Source organism: Plecotus auritus, assembly GCF_963455305.1.
Source record: "Plecotus auritus genome assembly, chromosome: 1".
Taxonomy (NCBI): domain Eukaryota; kingdom Metazoa; phylum Chordata; class Mammalia; order Chiroptera; family Vespertilionidae; genus Plecotus; species Plecotus auritus.
The window spans coordinates 166,388,203-166,409,586 of record NC_137770.1 but is presented as its reverse complement, the minus strand read 5'-3'; the positions used below and the strand labels follow the sequence as shown (position 1 = coordinate 166,409,586).

The window sequence follows — 21,384 nt, the reverse complement described above, 5'->3', positions numbered from 1 at the left end:
TCTCAAGGCTGCATCCTTGAAGTGACTGTCTGTATGAGAATAGTAGGCAGAACCTGCATTCTAAGGACAGGGGAAAGGGGAGGAGCCTCTGATTGCCCAGGTTCAGCTCTCAAGTCAGCAGGTAGTCACATCCTCTTAATGACTTCCTCCAACAACTGGCCATAACCCATGACAGCCATCTACTTTAATTTAATTGAACTATTATTTGCTGATAACTCCTACGTCCCAGACTCTCTATCAAACATTGTGGGGATGGAAAAACAAAACAAAAACAAAAACAGCAATTCCACTCCTATGAATGCTCCTGAGAGAATTAAAAACATATGCTTATACAAAAGTTGTCCATAGCAGTATTATTCATAATACCCAAAAAGTGGAAACAACCCAGATGGTCATCAAGTGATGACAAGCTAAATAAAATGTGGTATATTTATACAACGCAATACTTATTAAGTCATCAATAGAATTAAAGTCGTGAGGCATGCTCCAACATGATTGAATCTTAAAAACATGCTAAGTGAAAGAAGCAAAACACAGAGGACCACATAATGTTTGATAATATTTATATGAAATGTCTAGAATGGACAAATCCACAGAGACAGAAAGGAGAGCAGTGGTTGCCAAATAGTGTGGGATTGTAGGAATTGAGATTAACTGCTAATATATACAAAGAATTTTTTTGGTCCAGGGAGATGGAAAAGTTCTGGAATTAGATAGTGATGATGGTTACACATCATAGTAAACATACTAAAAAGAACTGAAGTGTACACTTTAAAGTGGTGACTATTACGCTGTGTGAAATATATCGCAGCAACAGAAAATACTAATAAAAAAAGTCAAGAGCGTCCATATTTCTGGAAAGGATAGTAATTAGCAAGGGGCACACAAGGACTTTGGGGGAGCTAGCAGCATTTTATTTCTTGATTTGGTTGGTAGTTACAGAAGTGTTTGCTTTAACTTATTAAGCCATATATTTATGTTTTATGCACAATTCTGAATGTATGTTTCACAGTAGAAATTTTTTAAGAGAAAGAAGGTGTGAGATAGTACATTAATATCAATATGGTATTGTTTCCAAAAAGAAACTAAAGTAACACAATTAACAAGGAATCTCAATTTTTTGGAAATGAGACAAATGAATATACATTTAAGGCAATAAAATTTTTACATATTATATGTGTTGGTATCGTTACATATTCTTATATCTCAAATCAGTATCTTAAAAGATGTGCATTTGGGGGGGAAAGAATTACTGTATTTAAAACTGAAGCAAAATCAGAAAAATAAAGATCACATACAAATAGGAAACACTGAGCTTAAAAATTTACAAATGATAAAAAGGTAATTATATTTTTCCATAAAAAGTCAATGACAAATTAATCTATAACTAAAACAAGTTTGGTGAACTGAAAAAATCCAAAATCTAGATACTTTTTTAAAAAAAATAAACACTTAGAAATTACCTGTAATATATGCAACTTGTGTTCTTTGCCCATTCACCTCTCTTCTTTCCTCCTCTTTTTCCTCCTCCTTCTCTTTTTCCACTTCCTCTTCCTCCTTTTCCTTTCACCATTTCATACTAAATGGGTTTTAAAAAGAGAAGCAAAATAATGTTGAATAAAGAAAACTCTTGTAAATCAAATAACTTTTAAATATTTTGGAAAAGTAGCAACATAAGAACATTTAAAAATGATATGTATGATATGTCACCCTAGCCCAGGGGTGGGCAAACTTTTTGACTCGAGGGCCACAATGGGTTCTTAAACTGGACCAGAGGGCCGGAACAAAAGCATGGATGGAGTGTTTGTGTGAACTAATATAAATTCAAAGTAAAGGAGCGGAGGGGAGAGCAAGAGAACCCTTCGCTCTTTCGGCTCCGCGGGCCGGATAGAACAGCCAAACAGGCCGGATCCGGCCCGCGGGCTGTAGTTTGCCCACGGCTGCCCTAGCCTGTTTGGCTCAGTGAATAGAGTGTCGACCTGAGGACTGAAGAGTCACAGGTTCCATTCTGGTTAAGGGCACATTCCTGGGTTGTGGCTCGGTCCCCAGTGGGGAATGTGCAGGAGGCAGCCAATCAATGATTCCCTCTCATCATTGATGTTTCTATCTCTCCCTCTCTCTCTTCCTCTCTAAAAACAATAAAAATATATATTTTTTAAAAATGATGTGTCTCCCTCTCTGCAGAGAGAGTTTTACATAATAAAATTTCAGCACATGCTCAGTAGAGGTAATAATATATATTAATTGATATATTATAAATCTTTCTCTAGGAAGTCTACCATTTCTACAAATGTATTTTAAAAAAATTCTTTCTACCTAAGATCCTCCTTCCAAACAAAAAAACAAACCAAGAAAAAAATGTCATTTAAATCCAAACCCATTTACTTAGGTTTTACGGTACCAATATACACTGAATGGCCAGATTATTATGATCTCTGAACGCATAATAACCTGGTCACTCAGTGTGTATATGAATATATAAGAGGCCTGGTGCATGAATTTGTGCATGGGTGGGGTCCGGCCAGCCTGGCCAGGGGGAGGGGATATGGGTGGTTGTGCCTGCTGGTCGAACTCCTGGTTGAGGGGACAATTTGCATATTAGCCTTTTATTATATAGGATATACACTGAGTAGCCAGATTATTATGCGTTCAGAGATCATAATAACCTGGCCACTCAGTATATTAGAAGCTATAAATATGCCAGGCTTTGTCCATGCAGAACATCATATTTTATCTGTCAGCTACTGACATTGATAGAACTGCAAAAAAAGGAAGTGGAAATTACTCCTTTTACTCCTGCATGGTAACAAAAGCATTCTTTCTCCCTCCTCACTTCTATACCCAACTCTTTTGTATGCCTCCTACTCATCATCCTTCAAACCTCAGTTTCAATATCTCTTCCTCAGGGAACAAGTTACAGCCTCACATTATTGCCTCATAGTCTATTCTTCTCCTTCACAGCACTTGGCACAATTGAAGTTAATGATTTGCACAGTGTTTGTTTGATTCTTCTTACACCCACTAGCTTGTAAGCCCCATGAAAATAGAAAGCATAAATATCTGAGTTGCTATTGTATCCCAGCATCTAACCTGGTATATGGCAATAAATAAATAAACAGGAATTTTATATTTTTATTCCCTTGAATTCCCTTAAGTTAAAATTCAAAAAAAAGTATGATGAATTTAAATATCAAATAAGACACGTGATATACATACTTAGCCTAGGACAGTGCCAAACTCCATTTAAATTTATTGTTTAATAAATATTGAACATTATTATGAGTCAATACCAGGCCATAAAGTCAGACATTTACTATAAATTGATATGATTCTTAATCTCTCCTGAAATCTTCCTATTAAATTTCTATAAATAAAAGGGAAACTTAAATGTAAGTTCTCTATTTTAATATCTGTGGCATTTAATTAAAACATAAATCTGTATAGCCCATATTACTGGTTTGGAATATATGTTTGGTCTCATCTTGTATTTTCTACTGTATATCTCTTTCCACCTACCTGGCTTTATTAATAGAAGGTTGATTATCTCTCTCTTCTGACCTACCCTTTTTCTTTCTGAGCCCAAAGGCTTATTCATTCAAAATGCCTGGCTGATGGTGAAAACAAGAAAGGTTCCTTGCCTCGCACAGCTGTTGTTTCTTTCACTGTCACAAGATGTCACTGCTGAAAACCAGCCTTCGCAATCTAACAGACACATACATGTCTTCTCTAATCTGCAGCAAAATCCTTTCTAATCCCAGTTCCTGCAAAACTCTACCCTTGAATGTAAGTTTATAGCTCTTTAATTTTCTACACAGATGCTCAGTCTTTTATTTATTTTATTTTTTTCTAAAGCATCACACTTAGGCCAGAGTGGCTGAGTCCACAGGAGTTTACAGCCTGCTTCATACTGTGCCAGAACTTGCAAGTCAGGGGCCCCTGGTTTAAAAATTTCTCTTTGATATGTTTTGTTTATCCACACTCTTAAAAGTCACATAAAGTTTTTGCAGAAAATAACTGAATTTCTAGTTTCTCTCGAATAATGTTGCAATACTAAATTTGTATCTGACAACAGCAACAACCTTCTGGAGCTGAGTTGCAGGCACTTCCTTCTGCCTCCTACATCAGATCGCACAAGGCAGGCACTTCTCTACAGTCTTCTTCCACTCCACACGCTTTAATGTTGGCTGCTACTTGACTTTAAGCAATTGAGTGTATGTTCATTCTAGGCCCTAATGCTTATCCAAGGTCAAGAATCCAGAGTCTGTCTTTTTTCACAAACTTTCCTGTGTGGACCCAGGGGTCCTCACCTGCCATGAAACATTAATCAAGGCCACTTATGTTCATTAGAGAGGTCTCTGGGACCTCTCCTCCCAAAGACTCATTGACCCCCAACCAACCAGTAACAGGTTCTACAGACAAGGCCAACCATATAATTTGCAAGGCACAGTACAAAATGAAAATGTGGGAATCTCTTATTCAAAAAGCCAAAGAAGTGTCAGTGACAGTACTACAATATAAAACTTTTCCTTTTTTATGGTCCCTCTCTCTAAACATGTCAAGATGGTGTTTTTATTTACTATTTAATAAAGTAGTGGAAACCGCTCATGTATAGCTGGTTGGTCAGAAGTACAGGTAACAACCTGGGATTTTCATTGGCATCTGAGGTAGAGGATAGCCTTGTAGCACTAAACCCTTAACCTGTGGAATCTGACATTATCTCCAGGTAGATAGTGTTGAGTTGAATTGGAGGACACCAGCTGATGTCAAAGAACTGCCACACATTATTATTGGTGACCAGAATTGTTACAAAGCATGTTTTACTATAAGAAGTTATCAAATCATAGTAGCCAAAGTTCTGAAGATCACCAAGTAACAAATATTAAAGCAATCATTAATGAGGATGCTCAGCTTTCCCTTCTCAATTAAATACAACTTAGTAAGGAGCAGAGAGAATTATTTTGTTTCCTTTGCCTCATCTCCTTTTCCTTTCCATCTATGTACATTACATCGTGTACTATGTAATAGATCATACTTCCACAGTGACCTTTATTCCTGAATATAATTTCTTATACTATGTCACAGAAAAAGTTTTCTTTACCAGAAGAAAGCTTAGCCAGCCCAATTTCAATTGCACATTAAAATGCGGACTTCAATAATTTAATTTAATTTCTCTGATAAAAGGATGATAAATATGTTGTAAAAATATGATGATAGTGCCCATTTCTAGTGGGGAATTTTAACAATCTATTAATAATCAATTTTCCATGCATTTTTTGTTTTTCTTTTTCCCAGAAGATATGGTTTTAGTTTTTTCCCACAGAAATTTAAATATTTGTCTCTTTCAGTACTCTTCTAATCCCATCATACATCTTCCATCAAACTGTCTGCCTTGGGTTTGTCTAAAATAAAGGATAAGAAAATTAAAAACTAACACTTAAAAATATTTTACTTCAAGTTTACCAAAATGAAATCCCCATCAAAAATAATATATACCTCTCCCTCTCTTATTTACTTTTTTCTTATATGAGTACTAAGTTGTAGGCCTGGTTGGCCCTCCAAAAATTCTACCATAGAACAAATTTAAATTAAATTCCTAAGATTCAGTTAAATTCATCTGATATTCTCATTTCTAAAAATGCCACTATGTGGAAAGATGCTCTAAACTGATAATAATGTAAACCTGAAGGAAAACATTCAGTTGAACATTTGTAACTGGATTTTAGACAAAGTGTTGAATTATGCTTTATGAAAGTAATGCTACTAAGCAAAAAATACAGAGCCCTCTTTCAAGTCTTCTTACTTCTTCTCTCAAGAGACCATGTTAGGTGTCATGTCCAGACTGATAAGGCTTCCTAATGACATTTAGCAAGGATGCTGACTATAAGAAAAGAGACATACCTCACTCAGCAAACTGTTTAGGTTGTAAATGTTTAGGGAATTAAACAGATTATAAAGGTTATTAAGATAAAGAGATGCATAGCTAAGGAAATGGAAAATAAAACAGGAGCTGTTGATGTTTTTCAAAGTATATAGGGTGTCCTAAAAAATGTATACATACATTTTGAATAACTATAAAGGCAGTGTTTATTAAAATACATTTCATTTTCAAAATTGAACTATCAGCTGTTATATACACACTTTGGCATATAGAGTGTGTATACATTTTGGGGGGACACTCTGTATATGCCAAAGAATGTTGTTTGTGAGAAACCAAGATGGTGGCATAGGTAAACACCTAAACTGCTGCCTCGCACAACAATATCAAAACTACAACTAAAAGACAAAACGGACACCATCCAGAACCACAGGAAAGCTGACTGAGTGGAAATTCTACAACTAGAAGGAAAACGGAAAGCACATTGAGAATCAAAGGAGCTGCAAAAGGCTGAGGTACGGAGACGCATGAATGCACAGAGAGGATGGGCGCCTGAATGCACAGGAGGCTGAGTGCATGGCTGGCTTTCTAAAGCGGGAGGGAGACGGAAGCTCCCAACTGTGCTGAACTCCAGTTCCGGGTGAGTTTCTGGGAACCCAGACTCATTCGGGGAGAAACTGGACTATCAAGAAAAGAGAAAGAACACTGAGACTCAGGGAAGCTGCGGAGGCAGAGGTCTGGAGGCACACGCACCCAGAGAGGACGGGCGGCTGAGTGCACAGGCGGCTGAGTGCGTGCCTAGCTTTCTAAAGCGTGAGGAAGACGGAAGCTCCTGCCTGCACTGAACTCCAGTTTCAGGCAAGTTTCTGGGAACCCAGACTCATTCGGGGAGAAACTGGACTGTCTGGCAGCGGGCAAAACTCAAGGGTGGCTATCTCTCAGAGGTGCTTACAGTGATTACTGAGGGACACTGAGACCCAGGGGCCTCATAGAGCAGGGCTGATGGGAAGCCAAGGCTGTCTGCTCCGCCCTGAGACTCCGCCCCATCCAAGCTGAGCACAGAGGCTTTTGCAATTTTGCAAGTCTTGTCTCATAAGAGTGTCTCCAGCACAGAAGTTCTCCCGGCGTAGACACAGCTGATCCTCACAGACAACTGGCCTGGAGGTCAATTCCTCCCAGTGATACCAACAACAATCAAGACTTAAATACAACAAGGCTGTACACACAGTCCACAAAGGGGTGCACAAAGAGTGTCCACCTCAGGTAACTGGGGAGGCTGAGCCACTGGGCCCTATAGGACACCTAGCACACAAAGCTACTCTACCAACTCAGGGAAGCAGCAAAAATGCGGAGACAAAGAAAAAAGTCACAAATGAAAGAAATGGAGGAAAGCAAATGACTGGATATAGAGTTCAAAACCACAGTTATAAGGTTTTTCAAGAATATCCTAGAAAAGGCCAATAAATTTAGCGATACCCTTGAGGATATGAAAAAGGACGAACTAGAAATTAAGCATACACTGACTGAAATAAAAAATATTATACAGAGACCCAACAGCAGACTAGAGGACCTCAAGAATCAAGTCAAAGATTTGAAATACAAAGAAGCAAAAAACACTCAACGGAAAAAGGAAAAAGAAAAAAAAATCCAAAAATTTGAAGATAGTGTAAGGAGCCTCTGGGACAACTTCAAGCGTACCAACATCAGAATTATTGGGGTCCCAGAAGAAGAGAGAGAGCAAGATACTGAAAACCTATTGGAAGAAATAATGACTGAAAACTTCCCCCACCTGGTGAAAGAAATAGACTTACAAGTCCAGGAAGTGCACAGAACCCCAAACAAAAGGAATCCAAAGAGGACCACACCAAGACACATCATAATTAAAATGCCAAGAGCAAAAGACAAAGAGAGAATATTAAAAGCAGCAAGAGAAAAACAGTTAATTACCTATAAGGGAGCACCCATACGATTGTCAGCTGATTTCTCAACAGAAACTATGCAGGCCAGATGGGAGTGGCAACAAATATTCAAAGTGATGAAAAGCAAGAACCTACAACCAAGATTACTCTACCCAGCAAAGCTATCATTCAGAATTGAAGGTCAGATAAATAGCTTCACAGATAAGAAAAAGCTAAAGGAGTTCATCAACACCAAGCCAGTATTACATGAAATACTGAAAGGTAGAAGAGGAAGAAGAAGAAAAAGGTAAATATAAAAATTATGAACAACAAATACATATCTATCAACATGTGAATCTACCGTGTTTCCCCGAAAATAAAACATCCTCCGAAAATAAGACCTACTTACAGGTTTCCTTCTGAGTGAAATATAAGGCATCCCCCGAAAATAAGGCCCCCGGGCTCTGTCTCAGAATGAAAATTAATTTACCGTAAACTGGTCGCTAGGGCCGCCCTGACTGGCGTCTAGCTACCAGTGACGTTACGCGTAGTCCTGACGTCACTGCTGTGTGGAGGCGGAACGGAGGTTGGAGTGAGCAGTGAGTACGGGGCGGGAGAGAGGAGGAGACTTTCGCAGATGCGTGTAGAAGAACAGGAGGATTAGAGCTGACGGGACGCGGCGAAGGTGGTGAGTGCTGGTCTGTCTCTGGTGACACTACCTGATGCTCGCGGCCGCCTTCATGATGACTGAAGGTTCTCGGTCAGTGGCAGACCCTGCTCCAGCCCAGATCCAGGCCCCAGCAAGCCCAGTGACAGTTCCCAGGCAGGCCCCAGGTGGTAAATGTCTGATAAAGGGGTAGGGGGGATGTCTGGTGAAGGTGTTCAGTGGCACAGGGGTGGGGGGAGGGGGATCACTTAAAATGACACAGGAGGATCAGAAGGGGCAATCAAAATGACACAGGAGGATCAGAGGGGACAATCAAAATGACACAGGAGGATCAAAAGGGATTACTAAACTGGTAATCCCACCTCTGATTCTCCTGTGCCATTTTTGTTTTGTTTGTTTCTTTGTTTGTTTTTTTCATGACCATATATTTTATTTTATTAAGGTATTATATGTGTACATATCTTACCATTGCCCCCCCACACCCCACTCCCATACCTGCCCTCACCCCCCAATGTTTTGCATCCGTTGGTTACTCTTATATGCATGCATATAAGTCCTTCAGTTGATCTCTTATTTCCCCCACCTCTCCCTAAACTTACCGCCGTAGTCTGACAGTCTGTTTGATGCTTTACTGCCTCTGTATCTATCTTTTTGTTCATCAGTTTATAATGTTTTTCATTATCCCCAAATGAGTGAGATCATGTGGTATTTTTCTTTCATTAACTGGCTTATTTCACTTAGCATAATGTTCTCTGATTCCATACAGGTGCCTACAAATGGTAGTAATTCCTTCTTTTTTATGGCAGCATAGTATTCCATTGTATAGATGTACCATAGTTTTCTGATCCAGTCATCTGCTGACAGGCACTTAGGCTGTTTCCAAATCTTAGCTATTGTAAATTGTGCTGCTATAAACATAGGGGTGCATATCTCCTTTCTGATTGGTGTTTCTAGTTTCTTAGGATATATTCCTAGGAGTGGGATTACTGGGTCAAATGGGAGTTCCATTTTCAGTTTTTTGAGGAAACTCCATACTGTTCTCCACAGTGGCTGCACCAGTCTGCATTCCCACCAGCAGTGCACGAGGGTTCCTTTTTCTCCACATCCTCGCCAACACTTGTCGTTTCTTGATTTGTTGATGATAGCCATTCTGACAGGTGTGAGATGGTATCGCATTGTCGTTTTGATTTGCATCTCTCGGATAATTAGTGACTTTGAGCATGTTTTCATGTGTCTCTTGGCCTTCTTTCTGTCTTCTTTCGAAAAGATTCTATTTAGGTCCGTTGCCCATTTTTTTATTGGATCATTTATCTTCCTTTTATTAAGTTGTATAAGCTGCCTGTTGATGTTGGAGATTAAACCTTTATCAGTGATAACATTTGCAAATATGTTCTCCCATACAGTGGGGTTTCTTGTTGTTTTGTTGATGGTTTCTTTTGCTGTGCAAAAGCTATTTATTTTGATGTAGTCCCATTTGTTTATTTTCTCTTTGGCTTCCATTGCCCTAGGGGCAGTATCACTGAAAAAATTTTTTTGGCATATGTCTGAGATTTTGCTGCCTGTGGATTCCTCTAGTATTTTTATGGTTTCCTGTCTTATATTTAAGTCCTGTAACCATTTTGAGTTTATTTTTGTGTATGGTGTAAGTTGGTGATCTAGTTTCATTTTTTTGCATGTATCTGTCCAATTTTCCCAACACCATTTATTGAAGAGACTGTCTTGACTCCATTGTATGCTCATGCCTCCTTTGTCAAATATTAATTGCGCATATTGGTTTGGGTCGATATCTGGATTCTCTATTCTATTCCATTGATCTATGTGTCTGTTCTTGTGCCAGTACAAAGCTGTTTTGAGAACAGTGGCTTTGTAATACAGCTTGAAATCTGGTATTGAGATCCCTCCTACTTTATTCTTTTTTCTCAGGATTGCTGTGGCTATTCGGGGTCTTTTTTTATTCTAGATGAATTTTTGGAGAGTTCTTTCTAGGTCTGTGAAATATGCCGTTGGTATTTTAATGGGGAGTGCATTGAATCTATAGATTGCTTTGGGTAGTATGGACATTTTAATGATGTTGATTCTACCAATCCATGAACATGGTATGTTCTTCCATCTGTTTACATCTTCCTCTATCTCTTTATTCAGTGTCCTGTAGTTTTCCGCGTATAGGTCTTTTACCTCCTTGGTTAGGTTTATTCCTAAATATCTTAATTTTTTTGGTGCGATGGAAAATGGGATTGCTTTTTTAGTCTCTCTTTCTGTAAGTTCACTGTTGGTGTATAGAAATGCCATAGATTTCTTGGCATTAATTTTGTATCCTGCTACATTGCCAAATTCATTTATTAAGTCTGTTAGTTTTTTGATGGAGTCCTTCGGGTTTTTTATGTACAATATCATGTCATCTGCAAATAAGGACAGCTTTACTTCTTCTTTTCCAATTTGGATGCCTTTTATTTCTTCTTCTTGTCTAATTGCAGTGGCTAATACTTCCAGTACTATGTCAAACAGGAGTGGTGAGAGTGGGCATCCCTGTTTTGTTCCTGTTCTTAGGGGAAATTGTTTTATTTTTTGCCCATTGAGTATGATGTTAGCTGTGGGTTTATCATATATAGCTTTTATTATGTTGAGATATGATCCTTCTATTCCCACCTTGTTGAGAGTTTTTATAAAGAAAGGGTGTTGGATTTTGTCAAATGCTTTTTCTGCATCAATTGATATGACTATGTGATTTTTATCTCTCAATTTGTTTATGTGATGTATCACATTTATTGATTTGCGATATTGTACCATCATTGCATTCCTAGGATAAACCCTACTTGGTCATGGTGTATGATCTTTCTGATGTACTGCTGGATCCGATTTGCTAGAATTTTGTTGAGGATTTGGCATCTACATTCATGAGGGATATTGGCCTGTAATTCTCCTTCATTGTGTTGTCTTTATCTGGATTTGGTCTTAGGGTGATGCTGGCTTCATAGAAGGAGCTTGGAAGTGTTCCTTCCTCTTGAATTTTTTGGAATAGTCTGAGGAGGATAGGTTTTAGTTCTTCCTTGAATATTTGGTAAAACTCTCCTGTGAAGCCGTCTGGCCCCAGGCTTTTGTTTGCCAGAAGCTTTTTGATGACTGCTTCAATTTATTCCATAGTTACTGGCATGTTGAGCTGTTTAGAATCTTCCTGATTGAGTTTTGGAAGGTTATATTTTTCTAGGAATATGTCCATTTCCTCCAGGTTGTCCAGTTTGTTGGAATAGAGTAGTTCGTAGTATTTTTTAACAATCCTTTGTATTTCAGCAGGATCTGTTGTTATTTCACCTCTTTCATTTCTGATTTTGTTTATTTGGGTCCTCTCTCTTTGCTTCTTGGTGAGCCTGGCTAGAGGTTCATCAATCTTGTTTATCCTTTCAAAGAACCAGCTCTTGGTTTTGTTGATCTTTTGTATTGTTTCTTTGGTCTCTATGTCGTTTATCTCTGCTCTGATCTTTATTATTTCCTTCCTTCTGCTTACACTGGGCTTTTCTTGTTGCTCTTTTTCTAACTCTTTGAGTTGTTGGGTTAGGTAATTTATTACCATTGTTTCTTCTTTTTTGCAGTAGGCTTGTAGAGCTATGAACTTCCCTCTCAAGACTGCTTTCGCTGTGTCCCATAGATTTTGGATTGTAGTGTTTTCATTGTCATTTGCTGCCAGGATGTTTTTTATTTCTTCTTTGATCTCTCTGGTAACCCAGTCATGGTTTAATAGCATGCTGTTTAGTCTCCATGTGTTTGATTTCTTTGGGTTGTTTTTATTGTAGTTGATTTCCAGTTTTATGCCACTGTGGTCTGAGAAGATGCTTGATATGATTTCTATCTTCTTGAATTTGAAGAGACTTTGCCTATGTCCCAACATATGGTCTATCTTTGAAAATGACCCATGTGCACTTGAGAAGAATGTATATTCTGTGGCTTTGGGGTGAAATGTTCTGAAGATGTCAATTAATTCCATCTGGTCTAGTGAGTCATTTAGGATTGATGTTTCTTTGCTGATTTTTTGTTTAGAGGATTTGTCCAATGGTGATAGTGGGGTATTAAAGTCTCCTACTATGATTGTATTGCTGTCAATCTCTCCCTTGATATCCTCCAGGAGTTTTTTATGTATTTGGGTGCTCCTGTATTGGGTGCATATATGTTTACCAGAGTTATTTCTTCTTGTTGGATTGCTCCCTTTAGTATTATGAAGTGGCCTTCCTTATCTCTTGTTATGTCCTTCACTTTGAGATCTAATTTGTCAGATACAAGTATTGCTACCCTAGCTTTTTTTTTCATTTCCATTCGCCTGGAAGACCTTTTTCCATCCCTTCACCCCCAGTATGTGTGTACCTCTTTTTCTGAGGTGGGTTTCTTGTAGACAGCAGATATATGGGTCTTGTTTTCTTATCCAATCCGTTACCCTATGTCTTTTGATTGGGGCATTTAATCAATTTACAATTAAAGTTATTATTGACAGGTACTTATTTGTCGCCATTCCTATTCTTTACCCCTGTGTTTTTTCTTCACTTCCTATTTCTTTTTTTTTTTACAGCAGACCCTTTAGCATTTCTTGCATTGCTGGTTTGGTGGTAATAAATTCACTTAGTGCTTTTTTGTTTGTGAAGCTCCTGATTTCACCTTCAATTTTGATTGATAGCCTTGCTGGTTACAGTATTCTTGGATTCAGACCCTTCCTTTGCATGGCTTTGTATGTTTCATTCCATTCCCTTCTGGCCTGATGAGTTTCTGTTGAGAAATCAGTTGCTAGTCTGATGGGGGTTCCTTTGTATGTAACTTTCTGTCTCTCTCTTGCCGCTTTTAAGATTCTTACTTTGTCGTTGGTGTTTGCCAATTTAATTATAATGTGCCTTGGCATCGGTCTTTTGGGGTTCATTTTGCTTGGGACTCTGTGAGCTTCTTGGATTTGTGTGGGTTTTTTCTTCCCTATATCAGGGAAATTTTCTGTCATTATTTCTTCAAACAGGTTTTCTATTCCTTGCTCAGCTTCCTTTCCTTCTGGAACCCCTATTATGCGGATGTTGTTTTGTTTCGTGTTGTCCCAAAGTTCCCTTAGGCTCTCCTCCTGCCTTTTAATTTGTTTTCTAGAAGTTGCTCTACTTGGGTATTTTTTCCCATCTAGTCTTCTAGCTCACTGATGCGGTCCTCTGCTTCTTCTAGTCTACTCTTGATCCTTTCTATTAAGTCCTTTACAGCAGCGATGTCATTTTTCATTTCTTCTTGGTTCTTCTTCATTTCCTCTTGGTTCTTGCTCATATTGTCAAATTTGTCTTCCATTCTTTTCAGCCACCTTATGACCATTTCTCTGAATTCTTTTTCTGGAAGGTTGCTTGCCTCCATTTCTTTTACTTCCTTTTCTGGTGATGCCTGCTTTTCTTTCTTATGCAGGCTGTTTCTTTGTCTCCCCATGGTCTCTCTTCTCTGGGTGTCTGGTTATGTAGTTCTCTCTCTCCTGCGTTGATTTAAAGGCACAAAATACAGCACTACCAGGTACAACACACAAGGCACTGAACAGAAATGTATTCACGGTATTAATAACCTCCAATAAAGGTGACCACCAGAGAAATGCAAATTAGGGGATAGGAGATAAAGAAGAAGAGGAAAAAGAAAGAAAGAAGAAGAAGAAGAAAAAAGGAGTGTCAAAATGAAATTGGGAAAAGGGGAAAAAAATGTAAGAGAGACAAGAAAGAGACTAAGAGAGAAAGGGGAACAGACTATATATATTGGGGATAAAACTCCAATAGAACAATCACTAATCCCAGCAAATGCCAGCAACAGGTTCCTGGGGATTAATACAAACTACAACACCAACTAATATTGAGTGAGGCAAGGGAAAGCTGAAGCACAAAACAAACAAAAAAATAAACAAAAGAAGAATAAGCAAAACAATCTCACAAAAAAGCATAAAAATTCGATATAATCTATATTCAAGCGAACAACAACAAAAGGACAGAGAGAAAAACAATTTTTTGGATAGTTAAGACAGCAAAGAGAGAGGTGTGTATGGACTTGGAGCAGGGGATTGGAGATCAGATATGTAAGTAGGGTGAAATTTTAACAAGGGGTAAACAGAAAGAATAGGGAAAATCTAAAGCAGGAAAGGGGTAAGATAAACAGGACACCGAAAAGAGGAAGGTTAGGAAGAGAGTGATGGCATAAAGGTAAGAGTTGACATAGAGTAAAACGATGCTAGAGGAAAGATAAAAATAGAATGTAGAACACTAATCCCAAAATAAAATGAAGAGAAAATAAAATGACACTTTAAAAAAAAAAGATAAAATAGCAGTAGTAATAATACAGTTTGAAAATAAAAATGTAATAATTAAAAAGGTAAAATCAAGTGATGAAAAAAGAAAAAAAAAGTTAGTTTCTTGAGTAAAAGATGCAAAAAATGAAAATAAAAAAATAAAAAGTAAAAATAAAATGTGGAGTAGTGAAGGTCATTCACTTCCTCTGTTGTTCTGTTTCTCAGTCCGGACAGTATTGCAGTTCCCTGCGTTCCACTGCTCTTCAGTGTTGTAAGCCAGTCCTGATTTTAAGCAGGTGGTGTGTCTTAATTTCTCATATTCCTTTATTTTTGATTACACAAGAGTCAATTTGTGATTCAGCCCCTGGGTGGCAGTGTTTCTGGATTGACTTCCGGGTCTATCTATGGCCTCTCTAAGCAGTGTTAGAGCCTTCTTTCCCTGTGGCACTCACTACCGGTTTGTGGGAGTGGGCTGCATCAGAGCTGGCTCTCTGATGGTCACTCCCCACTCCGATCCCCAGGTTCCAGAAAAACAACTTTCCCCTGCAGTCTCCCAGGGTGTCCCCAACTGGGTGATCCTATGTATTGGGCTTAGTAATCAGAAGCAAGAATTTCAAGAGGAAAAAGCCCAAGTGTGCGAACTCCCGGGCTGCATGTAAGTCTAGGCACCCTGCGAACTCCGGGGCTGCGCGTAAGTCTAGGCAGCCTGAAATTCTTAGGGTGTCCCTGCACTTCAGATCAAAATGGTTTGCTTTTTAGAGAGCCCTTCTGTTAGCAGCTCTGAGGACCCCTTTCCACATTCACAGATAACTCCAGCCCCAACAGCCACGGATTTTTCTAAGCAGACTTCCCTGGTCCTCCAGCTCCTGCAAGACGCGCGTTCCTCTCTCCCGCCGGGACCAGAGACCTCACCTTATCCCAGGCGAAATCTGACCTTTCCGTGGTGGAGTGTAGAGCTCCTCTGAACCCGTGTGTTTGCGTCAATTGGGGAGCTTTGTTCTGGGGCTCGCAGCTGTTCCGTGGGTGCCACAGTTGTGGATTCTCAGGCTTCCGATAAGCTCCACTTTCCGGTTCAAAATGGTGCAGACTCCGCATCCAAGCCGGCAGCTCCAGGAGGGGACCCAGCCGCAGTTGGGGCTGCCCGGTCAGGGGAATCCATCTAGCAGTCCCCCACCTTCTTCTGGAGTTCAGCTGTCCCCCAACTTGCCAACAAACACTCCTCGTGCGACCCTCAGCTGTTCTTTCTTTCTGCTCCGGGACAAGGCTCGGACTCCTGTGCCATTTTGATTCCCCCCTCTGATCCCCCCCTGTGTCATTTTGAGTGATCCCCCTCCCCCCACCTTGATACCCCAATTTCTTTTTTTTTACCCCTAGAAATGAGCACAAAAAGAAAAAGCTACTCCGTGGAGTACAAGAAAGGAATCGTGGAAGACTCTTGGGGCCAAAATCTTACTGCTTTCTGCAAAGAGAAGATGTTGAGTATCTGATTGGTCCGAAAATGACAAGCAGAGTATGGTAACCTCATTGAACAAGTGGACAAGGGAAATGCTAAAAAGTGCAAGTGTGGATCAGGTCGGCAACCATTATATTCCGAGCTGGAAGATCTGATCTGTGAATGGGTTGTTGACAGGAGAGCAAAGGCTTTGGTTGTGAATAGGGCTCAGATTCAAGAATTTGCCCTTGCAATGGCACCACAGTTTGACATAGCCCCTGAAGACTTCAAAGCATCACAACACTGGCTGGATAATTTCCTTCAGCGAAGTGAATTGTCTTTAAGAAGATCTACAACATTGTTTAGGTTGGAAGATACTCAAGTTATTAAGCGAGCACTTGCATTCAAGTCCTTTATTGATGATGCTGACTTCTCTAAATACAATCTTTCCAACATGATTGCTATGGATGAAACTGCAGTGTTTATTTTATTTTTTTTTTAAATAAATATTTATTGTTCAGATTATTACAGGTGTTCCTCTTTTTTTCCCCCATAGCTTCCCTCCACCTGATTCCCAACCCCACCCCATGCCCTTACCCCCCTCCACTGTCTTCATCCATAGGTGTAAGCTTTTTGTCCAATCTCTTCCCACACCCCTCACACCCCCTCCCCCCTGAGAATTGTCAGTCCACTCCCTTTCTATGTCCCTGATTCTATTATATTCACCAGTCCATTCTGTTCTTCAGATTTTTTATTCACTTGATTTTTAGATTCACTTGTTGGTAGGTATGTATTTGATGTCATTTTGTTGTTCATAATTTTTATCTTTACCTTTTTCTTCTTCTTCCTCTTCTTAAAGAACACCCTTCAGCATTTCATGTAATCCTGGTTTGGTGGTGATGAACTCCTTTAGCTTTTTCTTGTCTGTGAAGCTCTTTATCTGACCTTCAACTCTGAATGATAGCTTTGCTGGGTAGAGTAATCTTGGTTGTAGGTTCTTGCTGTTCATCACTTTGAATATTTGTTGCCACTCCCTTCTGGCCTGCATAGTTTCTGCCGAGAAATCAGCTGACAGTCGTATGGGTGCTCCCTTGTAGGTAACTAACTGTTTTTCTCTTGCTGCTTTCAAGATTCTCTCTTTGTCTTTTGCCCTTGGCATTTTAATTATGATGTGTCTTGGTGTGGTCCTCTTTGGATTCCTCTTGTATGGGGTTCTGTGTGCTTCCTGAACTTGTAAGTCTATTTCTTTCACCAGGTAGGGAAAGTTTTCTGTCATTATTTCTTCTAATAGGTTTTCAATATTTTGCTCTTTCTCTTCTTCTGGCACCCCAAAAATTCGGATGTTGGTACGCTTAAAGTTGTCCCAGAGGCTCCTTACACTATCTTCATATTTTTGGATTTTTTCTTTTTGTTTTTCTGGTTGGGTGTTTTTTGTTTCCTCATATTTCAGATCTTTGGTTTGATTCTTGGGGTACGTTGATCTACAGTTGAGTTTCTGTATATTCTTTATTTCAGACAGTGTATGCTTAATTTCTGACTGGTCCTTTTCCATTTTTTTGGTATTCTCATTAAGATCCTTAAAGGTCTCACTAAGATCCTCAGCGGTTTTTAGAAGATTCTTGAGTAACCTTATAAATGTGGTTCTGAACTCTATGTCGTCGAGTAGTTTGCTTTCTTCCATTTCTCTCATTCGTGACATGTTTCTTGGTCTCCGCATTTTGCTGCTTCCTTGTGTTGATGGAGTGGCTTTGTGTGATAGGTGACCTATAGGGGCCAGTAGCTCAGCCTCCACAATCACTTGAGGTGGACGCCTTTGGTACACCCCTTTGTGGGCTGAGTGCAAAGTCTTGGTGTAGTTAAGCCTTGATTGCTGTTGGTACACTGGGAGGAATTGACCTCCAGGCCAATTGGCTGTGAGGATCCGCTGTGTCTATAATGGAAGAACTGCTGCGCTGGAGACACGCTTATGGTGCAGGACTTGTTTCAGTGGGGCTTTGGTGCTCACTGAGTCTGCCTCTTGAATGTGTCACTTATGGATGTGAGGAGTTGAAATCTGGTGTCTCACACTGACCACTAGGTACACTGGCTTCTGGATCTCCAATGGGGTGCAGGTCAGCTACTGTCCGAGGCCACCCAGCAGGCGCTACAGCGAGAACTGCAGTTTTCTCCTCTTTGCTTGGGGTTTGGAGGTTTTGGAGCTCTCTGACCTGGGCTGCAAGTTTGCTAGGTTAAGCTGCAATAGGGCAGACCATTCATATGCTAAAGCCGCTGCTTGGAGCTTGGGTGGGTTCGTAGGTTGTGCAGGGCGGGGTCTCAGGGTGTGACTAGGCTAGGGCGTGGCAAACAGCGATGGCTGCCGGTAAGCTGGCTCTGTGGCTCTGAGTCTCCGACCGTGTCCCTGCGTCCCGCGCCCAGCACAGTAAACAATTATTCCTGCATACAGCCCTGCAAGCAAGCCTCCCTCACTTTCCGACCCCACGGCAGACAGTCCAGCTTCTCCCCGTAGGAGTTTGGGTCCCCACGTTTCCCCAGAAACTGGAGTTCGGAGTAATCGGGAGCTTATCTCCCTTCGGGTTGAAAACAGCAGTGCTCCTGATTGGCGCGTCTCCGTACCTCAGCTTTTCCGCGCTTGTGCACCCCTCAATGCTGTTTGCTCTTTCCTTCTAGTTGTAGAACTTCCACTCAGCCAGCTTTCCCGTGGTTCTGGGTGATAGACGTTTTGTCTTTTAGTTGTAGTTTTGAAATTGTTGTGCGAGGCAGCAGTTTAGGTGTTTACCTACGCCGCCATCTTGGCTCCTCCCGAAACTGCAGTGTTTATGGGCCAATCATCTCAAACAACAATTGAACAGCGGGGTGCCTCCTGAGCGTACATTCCCTCCACTGCTTACGAAAGTGCACGTGTTTCCTGTATTTTGGCAATTCGTCTGGATGGCACTAAAATCCCACCTTTAATCATTTCAAAGGGCAGGAAGGAAAAGATTGAACGTGTTTTGGGCATTTTTATTCTTGAAACTGAAAAAGCCTGGGCCACACAAGCAGTTATAAGGAAGTGGGTCGATTTAATGCTGCCGCTTGTTATGCGAGGGAGCCAAAAAGGTCTGCTAGTCTGGGATGCAGCCAGCACTCACCGCGCTAAAGACATGAAGACATTTCTTCACGAAAGAAAAATAGATCAGATAATGATTCCCGCAGGAATGACGGCCTATCTCCAGACTCTTGATATTGCAATAAACAAGCCATTCAAAGACAGTTTGCGCATGGAAATTAATGACTACATTGAAAATAGAATGGAGAGAAATCAGCGTGGAAACTTTGTGAAACCTAAACTGCAAGAAGTTGTGACTTGGGTGAAGAATTCATGGGAGAAAATCACTGACAGTTGCATTGCAAATGCACTGCGAGCAGGCTACCTTGACAAGAAGTACTCATTTAAAGACAGTGTTATTGCTAAACATGAGAGATTTGGTCCACTGATTCTGAAAGAAATGGAGTCACAAGAAATTCACCAGGAAATTCAGGGATTGGATTGTTATGATGATGTTCCAGAAGATGATGACATGATTGTCATTGAATAAATGAGTAAATTCTTGATACTGTAGGATTCACAGTTTGTCTGGTTTGTGTTGACAACGTACCATATACAGGTAATAAATTTCCTTTATTTTCATTTAACAATAAATGTGTACCATATTCTTCTTCATGGAAAAATAAGACATCCCCTGAAAATAAGACCTAGCGTGTCTTTGGGGGCAAAAATTAATATAAGACACTGTCTTATTTTCGGGGAAACGCGGTAAAAATCAAGTGAATAAAAAAATCTGATGAACAGAATAAACTGGTGAATATAATAGAATCAGGGGCATAGAAAGGGAGTGGACTGACAATTGTCAGAGGGAAAGGGGAGTGGGGGGTGTGGGAAGAGACTGGACAAAAATCGTACACCTATGGATGAGGACAGTAGAGGGGGAGGTAAGGGCAGAGGGTGGGGTAGGAACCGGGTGGAGGGGAGCTATGGGGGGAAAAAAGAGGAACAATTGTAATAATCTGAACAATAAAGCTTTATTAAATTTTTTTAAAAAGGCAAAAAACAAACAAAACAGAATGTTGTTTGTGGTGAGGCCAACATTAAAATAAGCTCAGAGTGTTGGAACAAACACTTTTCAAGGGTAGCTATACACCACTAAGCTACTAATAAAGGCACTAACCTCGACTTGTATTGGGACTTACTTTTGCCCCACCTTGTATATTCTTTAGAATTAGTGTCTTGGATTTCTTTGGATAAATACCCAGAAGTGTAATCACTGGGTCATAAGGCAGTTCTATTTTAAATTTTTCCCTTCGTAGTGTTTTCAGTAATGGCTGCACCAATCTGCATATTCATCAACAGTGCACAAGGATTCCCTTTTCTCCACATTCTCACCCACACTTGTTGTTTGTGGATTTATTGATGATAGCCATTCTGATAGTGAGAGGTGATATCTCATTGTGGTTTTAATTTGCATTTCTCAGCTGATTAGTGATGTTGAGCATCTTTTCACATATCTATTGGCCATCTGTATGTCCTCTTTGGAAAAATGTTTATTCAAATCCTTTACGCATATCTTAATTGGATGGTTTGGTGTTTCTTGGTGCTAAGATGTATGACTTCTTTATAAATTTTGAATATTAACCCCTTATGGGATATATCATTGGTGAGTATCTTCTTCCCTTCAGTAGACAGTGTTTTATTGATAGTTTCCTTTTGCTATGCAAAAAAAAAAATTTTATTTCAATGTAGTCCCATTTGTTTATTTTTTCTTTTGTGTCTCTTGACAGAGAAGATATATCAGGAAAAAAAGCAGCACTACTAAGAGCAATGTCAGAGTTTACTGCCTATGCTTTCTAAGAGTTTTATGAAAATTTCTTCTTAAACTTAGGATTCTGACATTTCCTAAGGCTGGGGAATTTTCAGGTTTTTTAAGGAGATCTATGGTTTAATAAGTAAATAAGATGTTGCTCATAGCATATTTTCTTTTACCTAATTTTTTTCATTGGGAAATCTGATTAAGAACAAATCAATGTTACAAAAAAGGTAAGCACTAGTACCACTACTATTAATTGCAACATATAACTGAAGCCAACCCCTAGGTCTGGGTGCTGATAAAGTTGTGAATACTCTGACCTCCTGGCATATGTCTTACTGATTAATGTAGTTCATAGAGAGACTGCCACTTCAGGTGATGTCTTGAATTTCTGCTATTGATA

At 39.8% G+C, this 21,384-nt stretch overlaps 1 pseudogene across 1 annotated transcript in view; it reads left to right on the top strand.

The window, feature by feature from the left end:
- LOC308241601 (proline-rich protein 11-like) overlaps positions 1-21,384 on the top strand; it is a 42,600-nt pseudogene that overhangs the window by 7,366 nt on the left and 13,850 nt on the right. The window lies entirely within an intron of this gene.